At 42.3% G+C, this 16027-nt stretch overlaps 1 protein-coding gene across 4 annotated transcripts in view; it reads left to right on the forward strand.

Annotated features, from left to right (window-relative positions):
* BCAS3 (BCAS3 microtubule associated cell migration factor) overlaps nucleotides 1–16027 on the forward strand; it is a 1245307-nt gene that overhangs the window by 79929 nt on the left and 1149351 nt on the right. The window lies entirely within an intron of this gene.

The following is a 16027-nucleotide window of genomic DNA, read 5'->3' on the forward strand; positions in this document are numbered from 1 at the left end:
GTGCAGCTCCCTCTGTCAGCTCACAGTGTAAGTCTCGCGAGAGCCGCGGCTCTCGCGAGATTTACACTGGGAGCTGACCGAGGTGCTGAACGGACGGCGCGGAGGAGGAGAGAGCTGACAGGAGCTGCAGGACAGGTAAGTTACAGCTCTGCCAGCACCCCTCTCCCCCGGTCTGTATTATGGCAATGCAAGTTGCCATAATACAGACTATTGACTCGAGTATAAGCCGAGTTGGGTTTTTTTAGCACAAAAAATGTGCTAAAAAACTCGGCTTATACTCGAGTATATACGGTAGGTTAGTTTGACATGACCTATGTTTCATAAAACCATAATGATTATTGCTAATAACAAAGTTCTTCCCAATAAATCCCTTAATAGTCCTTCAAATATTTTTCCAGTCACAGAAGTTAAACTCACAGGTCTATAATTTCCAGGCAAGGATTTTAAACCCGTTTTAAATATTAGATATTCTGCCTTCCTCCAGTACAATACCTGAAACAAAAGAATATTGAAATATTAAATACAGAGGTTCACTTATTTCCCCACTTAGCTTCTTAAGTATTCGTGGGTGAATACCGTCAGGCCCCGGAGCTTTATTTACATTAATTTTCTTTAATTGCTGTAGCACCTTGTCTCGAGTCATCCAGTCGCAAGTTTTTTGCAGCAATCATGTGCATATCTCTTGCCATAGGATCCTCATTAATATATACTGAAGAAAAAGTTATTTAAAACGTCTGCCTTTTCCTGGTCTTCATTACCTAACAGACCCATCTCTGTTTCCAGTATACCTACAATAATTTTTTTTTTTTTTAGAATTGATGTACTTGACAACATTTTTTTGGCTATCAATTTCTTATTTTCTAGTTTAGCCACTTTAATTGCCTTTTTGCAAGCATTATTGGCTTCCTTATATCTTCTACAGCTTGCCTCTGATGTATCTGATTTAAATGCTTTACGTGCCCTTTTCTTATTTTTAATACCTTGTTTTATTTCTCTACTAAGCCACATTGGTTTCAATTTGTTTCTTTAATATTTATTACCCAATGGTACATTCTGAGGAATGTACCTTTTTAATATTTGTTTGAAGAGTTTCCATTAATCCTCAGTGGGTTTTTTCACTAATGAATTTATGCCAGTCGATATGTTGTAGAGCTGCCCTATGATTGTGGACTGTTCTGTTAGGGTATGGTGATCCTTTATCTTGGTATAGTGTTTTGAGGTAGTAGCCATAATGGTGAATGGAAACAGTGAAGATATCACGACTAAGTGTAGGATTTGTAGTGCTATAGTGTGAGATGTGAACTCAGACATTTATTTGTAAAAATAAAGGGTTGTTTTGGGGGTAGTGGGGAATTCCATGTAATTTGATAGGATTTCAGATGTTGACAGGTACAATTGGAGAAATATCAAATATGGCATAAAGAGGCACCAGTGAGGGAGGGGCGGTGGGTGAAACTTTGATTGTCCAAATATTCGTTTAAAACCAGAGGAAAAATATCTACACCAGTTTTAGCTGTAGAGAACTTCTAGTTGTACCAGCACTACAAACATTTGAAAGAATGAAAAAAATAGAAATTTTAAAATAACTTGAAAGAAAAAGTATTACCATTCTAATCAGTTTAATGCAATTATTTTCATGAAGAAGCATTGCAGATGAGAGGGGCATACATAATGAGCGCCATGCTTTTCACACGGAATGCTTTCTATGAGACACATAAGTGGAGGGGACATGTGAGAACCGGGCCAGACTCTGTTCTCGCTGCGGAAGTGCCTCTAGTGGCTGTCAGGAAGACGGAGAGGTGTGTCTAGCCCTGCAATTAAAACATTGCCATATATACTAAACAGTAATATTTTACGTTGCAGGACTAAAACTACAAGGCAATGTATTTTCCTGGCTTTCAGTGGCTTTAATTTATATAAAGTGGATGGAGTGCCTATAGCGGTCCTTTGAAGCAGTGCTCCACAACCGGTGTGCCGCAGCACTGTGCTAGGCATGCTACAGGTGGGTGTGCTGCTGCCCGCACAAGAGGATCTATATGTTGTGTTAGCACGTTGGGCACTTTGCTGTGGCGTATGTTGAAGGGGCACACTGACTAATATTTATTAATTGGCAAATTTACTGTTTTTTTTTTTTTAATGGGCAAACGGACTATGGTATCTTTTGAATGGTATAGTAGTATAACTGACTATATAATAGGAAAACTGACTGTGGCATGTTATGTGGGGGCAAAGTCACTCTGTTCTGTGTGTGCACTTTATGACTCCTATTTAATTTTTTAACATATATATAATTGCTTGTGGTTTGCTGTGGAATTTTGTGAAGAGCTTTGATGTGTTTTGGGTGAGAAAAGGTTGAGGAGTACTGCTTTAGAAGAACACTATAGTGTTAGTAATACTATAGTGCAAGGCTACCTAGTTAGATGTCGGACCCTTCTTAGTAAGTAGTTAAATGGTTTTAAACGTAACTTTCCTCCATCGCTGTGCTGGTCTTGCCACGGATAGTCCCGCCTGTGTCTTTAGAGCGTGAAGACGCTGAATGTTAGTAGCCAGGATACTCCTCTAGTGGCCGTCTGAGTCACCTCTAGTCTGCCACTAGACCTGTTACTAAGCAGCAATGTAAAGGCAGCGTTTACAGTGCTGTGCCTTCAGGGACAGACTATAGCTACCAGAACTACTACATTAAACGCTGGTGGTTCTGGAGACTACAGTGTCCCTTCAGTATTCTTTACATTAAATAATATATTAACAATATGCAATATACATTTTTTTTCCTTTTCTACTTCTCTGTAACGTCATCAAATAGATCTTGGCTAAAGTGCCCTCATCATGTATGCTCGACGAATAAAAAGTTGAGTCTTTTGGGTCTTCAAGTTGAGCACCAATTAAGTAGTTTAGTCTGCACTAAAGTATTATGTAGCTCATTCATTATACTTTTTTCACTTATTAGGGTATTGGTGGTTCCCCTCTGATAGGAGGTTGGTTGTTTGCAGGGATCTCATTTGTGGTGCACCATCATCTTTTTGTTTCTAAACCTGTCTTGCCTTCTTCCTTTGAATCTCTTTATTGTATAACAAACTTGATGGAAATAATATATAAAAATGTAAATCTCTAAGCCTGGGGATTTGTCAGCCACTCTTCCGAGGAGGGCCAGCCAAGAGAGAGTGGAAGTGGGCTGTGAGGAATGGAGTTGGGTGGCCAGGGAGCCGTGCTCTTCTTGCCCTGCTTGCATGCCCTGCAGTGAGGGCCGGATTTAGATGAAAAGAGGCCCTAGGCTATTCCACTTATGAGGCCCTTTCACCTCCCATTTTTAAGTTTGTAAATTACATGAGAGACAATAAAATACATCATTACTGTGATATATATCAATATGTTAAATGAAACATGTTGTGATTGGTACTAACCTTTATAAAAACTGTGGCACGGATAATAAATTAAAAAAAAAGTCGAGATGAGGAGAGGGGGGGGGGGGTGATTGTGAGAGGGAGGGGGGGGTGATTATGAGAGGGGGGGTAACTAAAAAAATTACCTTAAATCCCTGGTGGTCCAGTGGGGGCTGCCTGGTGGTCCGGTGGCCCTCATTTCCGGTCTGCAGCTCCGCAGAGCTGCAGACCATGGATCACACTCTGATTGGGCAGTGCACGCGAGATCCATGGTCTGCAGCTCTGCACATTGCGGAGCTGCAGACCGCCGGTCTCGGCGATCACGGCAGGAGGGGCATTGCAGTCTGCCCCGGGCACCCCCCTAGTAAGTGGCACCCGGGGCGGACCGCCCCCCCAACCCCCTTAGTTCACCACTGGTCATATCATATGCGTAGAATTTCTCCTTATTTTCGGTTCAGTGTTTTAGTGTTCACTGTTTTTAGAATAGTGTAATTTTAATTTTGCTAACAATTTGAATGTAGGCCCCTCTTGATCTTGAGGCCCTAGGCTGAAGCCTAGTTAGCCTATAGGAAAATCCAGCCCTGCCTGCAGTGATGCTGAGAGCCGGAATATTACATCACTTAGCCCTGGCATCACTAAACTGTGCGCGAGGGAACAGAGCAAGAAGAGCAGGAAGATGACCAGAGCCCCAAGTGGATACCAGGGAAAGCCGATCCACTCCAGCTCTACCAAAGGTAGGGAGGCTGGGTGGACTAAAATTAATAATAATTTGTGTGTGTTTGACTGTCAGTTTGAGTGTTTTGATGACCGGCCCCCAACCGATCGCATAGAAATGGTGTTTTACTCACTTTTTAAAAATTGTTTATCTATGTTGCACAGTGGAGTTACAATACAGCAGAATGTTTAAAAGTACGACACATGAAAGGCATATGACATGAGAGGATAAAGTTGTAAATCTGTGTAATTTTTTTGAGGGGGGAAGGGGGTAAGGAGAATCAAGCTTTGGAAAAGAAGGTTAAACAAACAGCTAAATACACCACCGCAGACAGCCCCAGTGACACCACCTCAGAGACTTAATTGGTAGCATAGAAAAACAAAGCCATGACGGGTTTTTACCTGACACATGCCAATAGAGGACAGAGTAATTAAACTGCCCAAGTAGGTGAGTGATATCAAGTTAAAATATAATACTGTATGCCTAGGTTAAGCAGCATGGGATTAAACATATATGCAAAGAAGAAAATGTATATTGCAACAAGAATCAGCAATGGGAGGCATCATGCAATCAGAGGTCCTTTAAGGTGATTAGCCTATCCCCATTACAGGGATGTTACATGCTGCCTGGTTTGTCATGCTCGGAGCCGAGAGTCAGCTAGAGACCTCTCCGTCTCCCCGTGTGCCTTTCATGCTGGTTCTGAAAATGTGTGGCTTCAGTGCTTTCCGGCATTCCATAGTTGTCACAATGCGTGGATGCCGCCTGTGCCGGCTCCGGCGTTTTGGGCCTCTATGAGGTGCTGGTGGGCAGTGCGATTGATCAGGAGAAGCCTCCACAGTCTCTGACAGGTGCAGCTTGTGCTTCAGTTTCTTCCAAAAGGCTTCAAAGACGTTCCAGGTGCTGGAGGATTGTGGACTTTTCAGCAAAGCGCTACTGAATTAATATTGTAAAGTGCTATGGAATTTGTTGGTGCTATATAAATGCCAATAATATTAATAATAGTGAGCACAAAAAAAAAAAAAAAGGAAAGAAAAGAAAAGCAATGCAATGGAGACTGTAAAGTGTTGAATTATAGGTACCGGTAGTTTTCTTTTCTTTTTTTATTATATATATATATATATATATATATATATATATATATATATATATATTTTTTTTTTTTAAAGAAATACAAAGAAATCAACAAACCCTTTTTAAAATTAAATAAAACCAAAAAATATATATGTGGAGTGTTCTTTTAAAGAAATGGAGGTGGAGGTGTTCACTTTTTATGTATTTGCAAAGATATAAAATGTTGAAACATCCTGCTCTTCAGCATTAATGTAGATTAAGTGTTATTTGGTATCTCATTTTTACGATATTATTTTCTAATCATTTAAATTTATGGAATGAGCATCAGAATAACCAAAGTCGCATGGAAGGTTTCTATGACGTGGGCAGCATTCCATCAACTATTGCAGTTGTTTAAGTGGTTCTTTTATCCTTTTAGGCTTCCCAAATGTGAATCACTGCTTTAGCATCTCTTTCTCCGTTATTGCGACAGCCATTCCAAACCTAATGAAATAATGCTCTAATCTGAGCCCTGCTGGAATGCCTGAGTGATTATGAAGTGTTTATGACAGCTGTTAAGCTGACACAGTCTGTAATGGTGCTACATTGATTCACAAACACCTTCACAGTCTGCCTCCAAGAGCATGTGTCTCTCTATTGTCTGAGTGGTTTTACATTAAGATCCCTTTGGAGCGAGATCTTTGACTAGAGAGTGTTACTTATAAATGGGAGATACCATTAGATGTGGTTCAAAGGACTGCAGAAGTGTTTGGGCTGGTGAAAGCGGAGGTGATGGAATTGCTGACTTTCTGAAGTGTAATTGTTTAAATCTTCCTGGTGTTAGATATGTAGGACAATCTTTATTTTAATGGAACAGCATTAGTAGTAGGGTCTTTCAAATTTGAGTGATGCATTAAATTGCAGTTGCATTTTTTTCTTTGAGGACATTATTATTTTTTATATATTTTTTTTTAAGTAATTTGTTTGGGTAATATAACACCATTTAATTATAACGGAATTATATAGAGGTTAGTAATGTTACTGCTTATTTAGCAACCCATATGTTTTGATTGTCGTTGCTTGGAGTTGGGGTTTTCTGTTTGTATGTATACAAATTTGTAAACTTTTTCTCAGATAAACTGGTGTTCTCAACTAGATTTAGTTGTTTGGTTTTTTAATGAGATTTAGTCAAACAAAATATAAAACTATCAAATTTGATGCGTTTTAAAGAGTCATATGTGCAAGACCTTTGATAAATACAGAACTAAAAAAAAAACCAAAAAAAAAAAAACCTGCCCCAGACCCAGCATTGCGTCCAGATATGGCCATTTCAGTCGAATGTTTGCTATTTGAAACCAACAAATGACAAATTTGATTATTTCAGCTGTGTTTGCAGTGCACTTTGGCAGCCATTCAGCTAACTGTTAGAATCAGCCGATTCTGCTTATCCTCTTGCTTATTTGCGTACTCACAAACCGCCAAATTGCAGCTGTAAGACAATTGAATCCCATCGACTTTTTAATAGAATTCCCTTGATAAAGGCTAGGGAGTTTCAGCCCTAACCGTATGTCACCCTTAAGTTACCCCTAACCCTGCATATTTTATAACTATACCACAACCCCAATCTCTCCCCTTCCCCCAGGACTACCCAGGAGTGGCATTTTTTTCTCTCATACCAGGAAGATTTTCCTCTGAGCTACTTTCAAGCAACTTTCACTGCTGCTACGAGATTTATTTATTTATTACTGGTATTATGAAATCGCCAACATATTCCGCAGCGCTCTACAATTTGGGTAGAACATTCAATATGTACAGACCAATACAAGGAGATCTGTTTTAAAATAATTTCGAAGTCATTCCACCGAGTGCAGGTTCAGATGTGTCAGTTGGGAGTACTGTGTACCTCAAAGGAAGTTTATCAGACAAATCAAAATAAAAAAGTGCCATATGAAACTGGATGAAACGTGAAACCGATTCAATGCTTAGTGAATATATTCTGTTTATTGAATTGCAAAATGGAGTCCTGGAATATTTTGGGTAGTTCAACAGCTGCCACCAGTCTCCAAATGAAACTAAAGGCATTCCACCATTCCCACCATCTTTCTGGCAAAATAAATGTAGTACAGGTACTCCTCAATTACTGACCGGGTTCCGTTCCTACGACCTGGTCGTAGAACGAATTGGTCGGTAAGTGAGGAGTTGAGGGATTCCCTGCTCTGCTGCATTTTTCTATGTTCGGGGAAATGTCCCTGAACATAGACTAACGCAACAGAGCAGGGAATCCCTCTAATCTATGTTCAGGGAAATTTCCTCGAACATAGATTTAAGGGATTCCCTGCTCTGGTGCGCATGTCTGTGTTCAGAGACATTTTCCCGAACATAGACGAGCGCACAAGAGCAGGGAATCTCTCTAATCTATGCACGGGGAAATTTCCCCGAACATAGAAGAACGCAGCAGAGCAGGGAATCCCTCTAATTCCCACGACGGCTCGCACTTACCACCCCGCGAGAGAGCTGGTCGTAAGTTACCAATTTGGTACGTAACACAACTTTAGTTTGTCTAGTGGAACATCTGATCATGATCATTAACTGATCATTAACAGAGTTATACTTACCTGCTTGTCTTTAAAAAGCAGTTTAATAAGTAGAAGTGGGTTCATCCTGTTTCATGACTCTCGGTCTCCATTAATTACTTAAACACTCTTTTTAGTACACAGCACTGCCTCTGGTTAAGCCATATACAACCAAGAGTGCAGGTGAAGGATTTTCTTTAAAATATGCTCAAAGGTTTAAACAAGGACGGAGGTTTGAAGAACAGACTGAAGTGATGAAATGGAAAGCTTATTCTAGATAGCAGTAAGTACATTCTTATAGAAAAGTGTTTCCTGTGAGAGTGCCTCAGTGTGACCATCACAAAGAGCCCACTGGAAGGGGTGTTGAAATGCTACTTTAAGGAGTTGCATATTTAGTACAGATTGGGAGATAGCGAGAGAGGCTTGGTGCAAGGAAAGTGGTCTGCGCCACACTTCAAAGAGGGTCAGATGACTGTAGATTTTTGTGAATGAGGCCAAGGATCTTTAACTAGGTCAAGCGTTACAAGACAGCAGCACTATAATTGTAGGAATTATTCACTTTTTAGATAGTGCCACCATATTCCACAGGTCTTTATAGAAATGCAAATAAATGACAGGTTAAAGTGAACAAAAACAAGAAATGAAAAAAATATGTTAAAGTCAAGATTGCTTTCCTCCAAGTGTTGATACATGCAATGAATAACAATTTTTTTTAAGAGTTTACATTCTATGCTGGAACCAGCACATTTTTGGTGTATAAATCATACACTCATAAAGATGGCTCACATCTTGTGACAAATTGCAGTTTGGCCCACACCATTCAGATTTATTTTTTAAGGCAAAGCTATAGAAAAGCGTTCCAAACAAAAAAAATCTTACATTAACATCCACTTGTGCCCACATTCCCTTCTATTGTCACTGCATAATGCTTATCGCCATCATGAATCACATTCATAAATATTTTTTGTATTGGTTGATTTTCATGCTCAGCACTTGAAGGAGTATATGGGGAGAATGCATTGTGTGTTGTCATGATCTAAGTAATGTTGGTACCCCAAAACCAACCTGTATGGATACATTTGCTAAGTTGATTTATGGTGATGAGCAAAAAAACTATTTTTATTAATGATTGTGTGACTTTAATACGATAAGATCACAAATGTATTGGTTCTCTTCGTATGCTTTGTGTATATGTAAAGGGATGTATGTGTGTGTTTATTTCTGTTATATTTTATGCAATATTTGAAATTGCTCATAGCTCATTTTACTGTGAAGCGTTGTGAAAACTGCTGGTTCCTGTTAAAACAAAACTAGTAATCTTTATTTTTTTTATTTTTTTTTTGTCACTTGCAATTTTTTCTTTTTATTCTTTATTTGTATCCTGCTCACAAGCATGAGTGGGTCGATATAGTCATGAAATACAAGATAAACAGACATTGCATTACATTCACGACATACATGGTGCAGTGTATTCTGTTGTGCATGGGCTTTGCTTGAGAGAAGGTTTTTTTTAATTTTGTGTCTTGGTCTATGTCAAGTGGTGATTGATGGTCAATGAAGGGGTATTGTGTGTTCGTTGCTTGACGTTTAAGCCCTTGGGCTACTGTAGAGACTACTGGTGAGTGAGTGGCAGTCGCTTGGTACCCTCTCAGTTTTGTCGTGTGTGTGGATTGCGGCAGAGTTGGTCCCTATGCTACTGTCGTGGCTGCATAGGTAGCCTGGCATAATCTTGGCACTATGTGTAATGTCGCGTCATGGTGTTCCATGATTGTCCGAGGGCTTGGCAAACCTTGTCTTGGAAGTGGGGGGAGGGGGGTTGGAGAGGAGGGATACTCCTATACATCAATAGGGCCTGGGTTTTATGTATGAAGTTGCAAGGTTCAGTAAGAACATTTGAATAAAAATAGAAAAACATTAGCAGAAAAGGTTTTGTCTGCTTTAGGTGGGGTCTGATTAAACTTCGAGCCGCGGGTTTAAGCATTATGCGTGGAGTGGCGGCTGGCATGCCGAAAGTCACGAACTATGAGGCATTGCCAGCACCCGGTGGGTCCAGTGATTTCTTAGGCAAATTAAGGCAGGAATGAGTCCAGTGACTGAGTGAAAATGGGGATGCTGAAAAATAAATGTAAAAACAACTTCGAACCGCATCTGGTTTAATGTCCTTCTTGTAAGAAAGAGTCTTGGTACGAGTGTCCAACATTCATGTGGTGGCATCTGTGGTCGTGGTATTCCCCACTCTTTGTGGGATGAAGGGAACGATCCTCGCTGGATCCCATCTTAATTTTGCTGTGGGTAGCTCCGAGGCGGCTACTGTCGGCAATCCCCCAAGTGGCAGTCCGAGTGGGCATAGCTGGGCGGTTGCTTCTCGGCGGTCCAAGATGAAGTGGACCTGGTTGTCATGCGTGATCTGCACTGTGTGCGTTGAGCACCAACGATACTTAATATGGTGGGTTCTAAGCAGCGTGGTGAAAGGTTGAAGTGACCTGCACCATTGCAGGGTGTAGCCAGACAGGTCTGCATAAGAGGATAAGGCCATATTTTCGAAGCTGTAGGTGGTAGACCCTTTTAGGGCCGCGAGGACCACCATCTTGTCGGCCGAGTTAAACCTTACAACGAGGTCTCGGGGGACTGGGGTGCTGCCTCCCACACTTTTTGGGGATCTGCTTCTGGCCTCTTTGGGTTCCAGTAAGGCTCCTGTGAGAGCCGTCTTAGGAGATGTTGGATTTTCTCAGCGGGGATATCTTCTGGGTTGCAGAGAAACACCAATTTGCGCTGTGTAGCCACGGAGCCCATCTAGCATGCGTCTGCTCGGTTCAACCGTCAAGCCCTCCCTATTTATTTGCAATTTTAAATAGGACAAGGCCCATTTGCTCCCCCTTTGTCTAGAACTATGTAATGTGTTTTAAATGTCCTATCAAATTATTGGCACTGTAAAAAATAACAATAATAATACAAATGTTCATATTCTAATTATCCATATTCTTATTCATTCCTCAGAAATGTATTTTACATTTTATTATTTTAGAAACCAAGTAGAAATTTGGGAAAACATTTGTTTAAAGTTGAGCCATATGTACATGTTATCTTTATATGAATACCCATGGGATGTTCAATACATCATTCCTTTGAAGAGATTTTGTTTTTTGTTTTTTAAGGGGGTTGTAGGTCACGTTTAGGCAACCAATAAGGGCATCTAAATAATAACAGTAATGAACTGCTTAAGAGTCATAATGGTGGTATAGTCCTCCATTAATAATGTATATTGGTGGTGAAGAGTCAAAGAGGAATTTCTCTAGAGAAACCATATTGTATTTTCCACATAAATACGTAGATCAAGAAATTCCACAGAAACTTTGCTAACATTTGTTACCAGCATAGGCGTGCGCACGGGGTGTGCCGGGGGTGCCTGGGCACACCCTAATCCCGCGGCACGCCTATGTATATTGAGACCGGCAGGGGAGATCTCAGGATCTCCCCTGTCGGCTCATGCAGAGCCGGCGCTATCCGAGCGCCGGCTCTGCTCTCAGCCTCCCTCCTCACTGACCCACATGCAGGGAGGGAGGCAGGAGAGGACCCGGCGGAGCTATTGCCGGCAGCTCTGCCGGGTTCCTCTCGCGAGATATGAGCGTTGCCGCGGCAACGCTCAAATCTCGCGAGAGTGAACTCTAGCCCCAGAGGGGCTAGAGTTCACTCTCCACTGGACCACCAGGGATGGAATCAGCAGCAACAAGGATCCCCCCTCCCTACAAAAGGTAAGAAGGGAGGGGGGATAGCAAGTAATGTACCCCCACCTCCACCCCCACAATCACCCACACACATACAGCACACACACACATACAGCACCCACAGACATACACAGCACCCACACACATACCGCACCCACAGACATACACAGCACCCACAGACATACACAGCACCCACAGACATACGCAGCACCCACAGACATACACAGCACCCACAGACATACACAGCACCCACAGACATACACAGCACCCACAGACATACAGCACCCACAGACATACAGCACCCACAGACATACAGCACCCACAGACATACAGCACCCACAGACATACAGCACCCACACACATACAGCACCCACACACATACAGCACCCACACACATACAGCACCCACACACATACAGCACCCACACACATACAGCACCCACACACATACAGCACCCACAGACATACAGCACCCACAGACATACAGCACCCACAGACATACAGCACCCACAGACATACACAGCACCCACAGACATACAGCACCCACAGACATACACAGCACCCACAGACATACACAGCACCCACAGACATACACAGCACCCACAGACATACACAGCACCCACAGACATACACAGCACCCACAGACATACACAGCACCCACAGACATACAGCACCCACAGACATACAGCACCCACACACATACAGCACCCACACACATACAGCACCCACACACACAGCACCCACAGACATACACAGCACCAACACACACACAGCACACTAACAGCACCCTCACACACACAGCACACTAACAGTACCCTCACAAACACAAACAGGACCCTAACAAACACACACACAGCACACTACCAGTACCCTCACACACAGTACATTAACAGCACCCTCACAAGCGCACACACACACACAAACAGCACCCTCACACACAGTACATTAACAGCACCCTCACAAGCGCGCACACACAAACACCCTCACCCACATAGCACACTACCAGCACCGTCACACACACATCACACTAACAGCACACACACACACACACAGCAGTGTGTGTATATGTGTATGTGTGTGTATATATATATATATATATATATATATTTACATATATATATATATGCGGCGTGTGCTTGTGCTTTAGGGTGCACACCCTAATACAATAGGCTGCGCACGCCTATGGTTACCAGCTTAATGCCCCAATCATTATCATTAAGATAGGTTAAAGACTATTCCAGGGATGTGGAACTATGGCACAATACACGCTTCTCACTGCAAGGATCACTGGCCCTTTCTTTAATTCTTTGAACATGAAGTTTCGAAATGGCACCTGTCAGGGTTGTCCGCTAGCCCTTCTCCTTTATGTTCTTACAGTGGAAACTTTGGCCCTATTAAAAAAGACAGCTACAATTAAAGTAATAATGGTTGGACGAGAGGACCACCTGGTCTCCCTTTATGCAGATGACATTCTTCTAACGATATCTTCTCCGGAATGTTCTTTTCCAGAAGTTCTTGGGATATTACAGACAATTAGTCTATTTTCAAATTATAATCTTAATTTTTCAAAAACTCAAATTATGTCTTTTTATATTTCTAATTATCTATCTTTAAGAGAAAGAAATAAAACATTAAATTGGTCTAATAAAGAAATACAATATTTAGGAATTAAACTCTGCTCAGATTGAAAGTCCACAAAATAAACTACATGGATTTGATGATAGATCTTAGGGAGACCGTAGATAGAGATCTCTTGGCTTGGACGAGTAAACCTACTTAAATCATATCTGGTCCCAAAAATTGTATATATGTATAAAACTATTCCGATCCCAGTTCCATTTAATATAATAAAAGAAATGGAAATTCTTTCGTCTTCATATGTGTGGAATGCTAAAAAACCAAGAGTACCTGATTATGTTCTCAAGAGAAACATAAACTCAGGAGGACTGGGATATCCAGATGTACATAAAATTCACGAAACATGTATGCTCTCCCACCTATTTATGTTAAACATTAAAAGAAATACAAATCTGGGTTGGTAAAATCTAGAAAGGAGTAAAAATGGAGAGAGAGATCCCGATTATTTATTTATTTATTTTTTCTCCCTCTGGATGAACATTTTAGACAACTTAAAATATCTAATCAAATCGTATCAGTATTGATGACCTGTTTTTTTAGATTCAGAAAGAGAATTGAAAAGGGACAAAACTTAAAGGACCACTCTAGTGCCAGGAAAACATACTCATTTTCCTGGCACTAGAGTGCCCTGAGGGTGCCCCCACCCTCAGGGACCCACTCCCGCCGGGCTCTGGGTGGAGGAAGGGGTTAAACTTACTTCTTTCTCCATTGCCGGGCGGGGAGCTTTCCTCCTCCTCTCCTTCTTCCTTCTTCCTTGCGACGTCATCGGCTGAATGCGCATGCGCGGCAGGAGCAGGATCCTTCAAGAAAAAACATGTTTTAAAATGTAGAATATGAAGCCGAAAAGAAGGCTTAGTATGCAGAATTTTGCAAAGCTTTATTTTTCCCCCCAGAAACTTTTCAAAATTGAACATATAAAATGCATAAAAATTACTCATTGGCATTTCTTAATGCCCATAAGTAACCGCAAGTAATTGACGTTACCCTTGTTAAGTAGCATCATTAACAATTATAACGTCAATTCTGTGCATGCTGTAACCAGACAGCAGATGGCGCCACTGCTTCACCCCAGCCCTGCTGTCCTTATCTCCCCCTCAGTCCATCTTCCATGCCCTTTCTCTCCCTCCAGGAAGGGATATTGATGTCAGGCAAGGAGGATCAGGCTGCATGAAGAACTTGGACTCTGTGATGTAAAGGGTTACTCTAACCAAAACCAGTGTTTTATTAACCAGTGTTTCATGAACATTTTAAGCTGTTTTAGATACTCACATTGTTATAAGAATGTGTGCATTCACAGGAGAGAATAGTTTGATAAATGCATGATACCAGTGTATTATTAAACGAACACTATAGTTACCAGAATAATTACATTAATGCTTAATACTTAATGTAGTTGTTCTGATGAGTATAGCCAGTCCCTGCAGGCTTTTTGCTGAAAAGGCAGTGTTTATATTGCTGCCTAGTAACCTCTCCAGGGGCAGGCTGGGACTGTGGACAGGGAGGCAATTCCCCCCCAAGCAGCCTTAAATTCAGGGCCGTCGCGTCCATAAGGCAAGATTCTAGTGACCGGCAAGACGGAAGCGCTCCATCCTACCAGGCCAGGTTATGGACCCCAGTGCGGCTGTGTTTGAATCCGAGGCGGAGAGGGAGCTCTGATCTCACTGCTCTGCTCCCTAGCACGCCATTTTCTGATGCCGCTGAGCCGGAATATGACGTCATATTCCGGCTCCCGACAGTAGACAGCCCGCGAGGGAGCAGAGCAGGGAGATCAGAGCTCCCTCACCGTCTCCGATTCAAACACAGCCGCACGCCTCTGAGCAGCCCCACTGGACCCCAGGGACAGATTCATGCCAGCTATCCAGGTTGGAAGGCTAGGTGGAAAATTTTTAATTATAAAAATATTAATAATTAGTGTGTGTATCTGTGAGTAAATGAGTGTGTGTGCATGTGAGTGTCTGTCAAATCAGTGAGAGTATGTTTGTCATTGAGTCTGTGTGTGACTGTCAATGAATGAGTGTGTGTCAAATCAGTAAATCTGTGTCTGTCAGTGATGTCTGTGTGCTTTGTCATTGAGTGTGTGAGACTGTCAGTGTGTATACACCACTGAGTGTAGCGTGGCGGAGCAGATCGCAGTACAGGATATTCTGTTTCCTGTACCCGGCTGGACTGACAGGAGATGCTCAATGAGAGAGCACTTCCGGTCGGTCCGGCCGGGTACAGAAAACTAAAGCTCCTGTACGGGGATCCGCTCTGCTCGGCCACGCTACAAGCAAGGTAGGAGGCACACCGGGAAGGGGACCACTATGGGGGTGAGAGGGAGCACCAGGGACAGGGAGGGGAGATAAACACTAAGGAACAGGGAAGGGAGGGGGAGGGGTGAGGAACACTAAAGGACAGGGAAGGGAGGGGACTAATAAGGTACAGGGAGGGGAGAGGGGCTGGATGTGAAAGAAACATACAGCAGTGCTTGAGGAAAGGAAAAAGAGACACACAGATGGCCTGGGAGGGAGACAGATGAAAGAGACACACACAAAGGAGCTGGGAGAGCAAAAGACACAAAGGGGCTGGGAGAGAAGGAGTCACACAAAGGGGCTGAGAGGAGTAAGACACACAAAATGTGGGAGGCTGTAAGAGTGATACAAAGAGGGGATTGCAAGAGAAACACAATGGAGTTGTAAGACACACAATGGGGAAAAAATAGGAGATACGATATAATAAAGGGGGTAAGACATTTAAAACCAGGGATAAAAAACACAAAAGGGAGGTTAAGAGGCACACAGGTTAAGATATTTAGTTGGTGGGGAGGGGTAGGGGGGTGGAAAAATGCATCTTCACTTATGTACTGAAGAATCCTTGCACCAGCCCTGCCTAAATCATGTTAAAAAGAGCCGCTGTCTCTGCCTGCTTGCCTGCCACGGAGGCAGAGACACGATCTTTTGACTGTGGC

The sequence above is a fragment of the Pelobates fuscus genome, chromosome 1 (genome assembly GCF_036172605.1).
Source record: "Pelobates fuscus isolate aPelFus1 chromosome 1, aPelFus1.pri, whole genome shotgun sequence".
In the NCBI taxonomy this organism is placed as follows: Eukaryota; Metazoa; Chordata; class Amphibia; order Anura; family Pelobatidae; genus Pelobates; species Pelobates fuscus.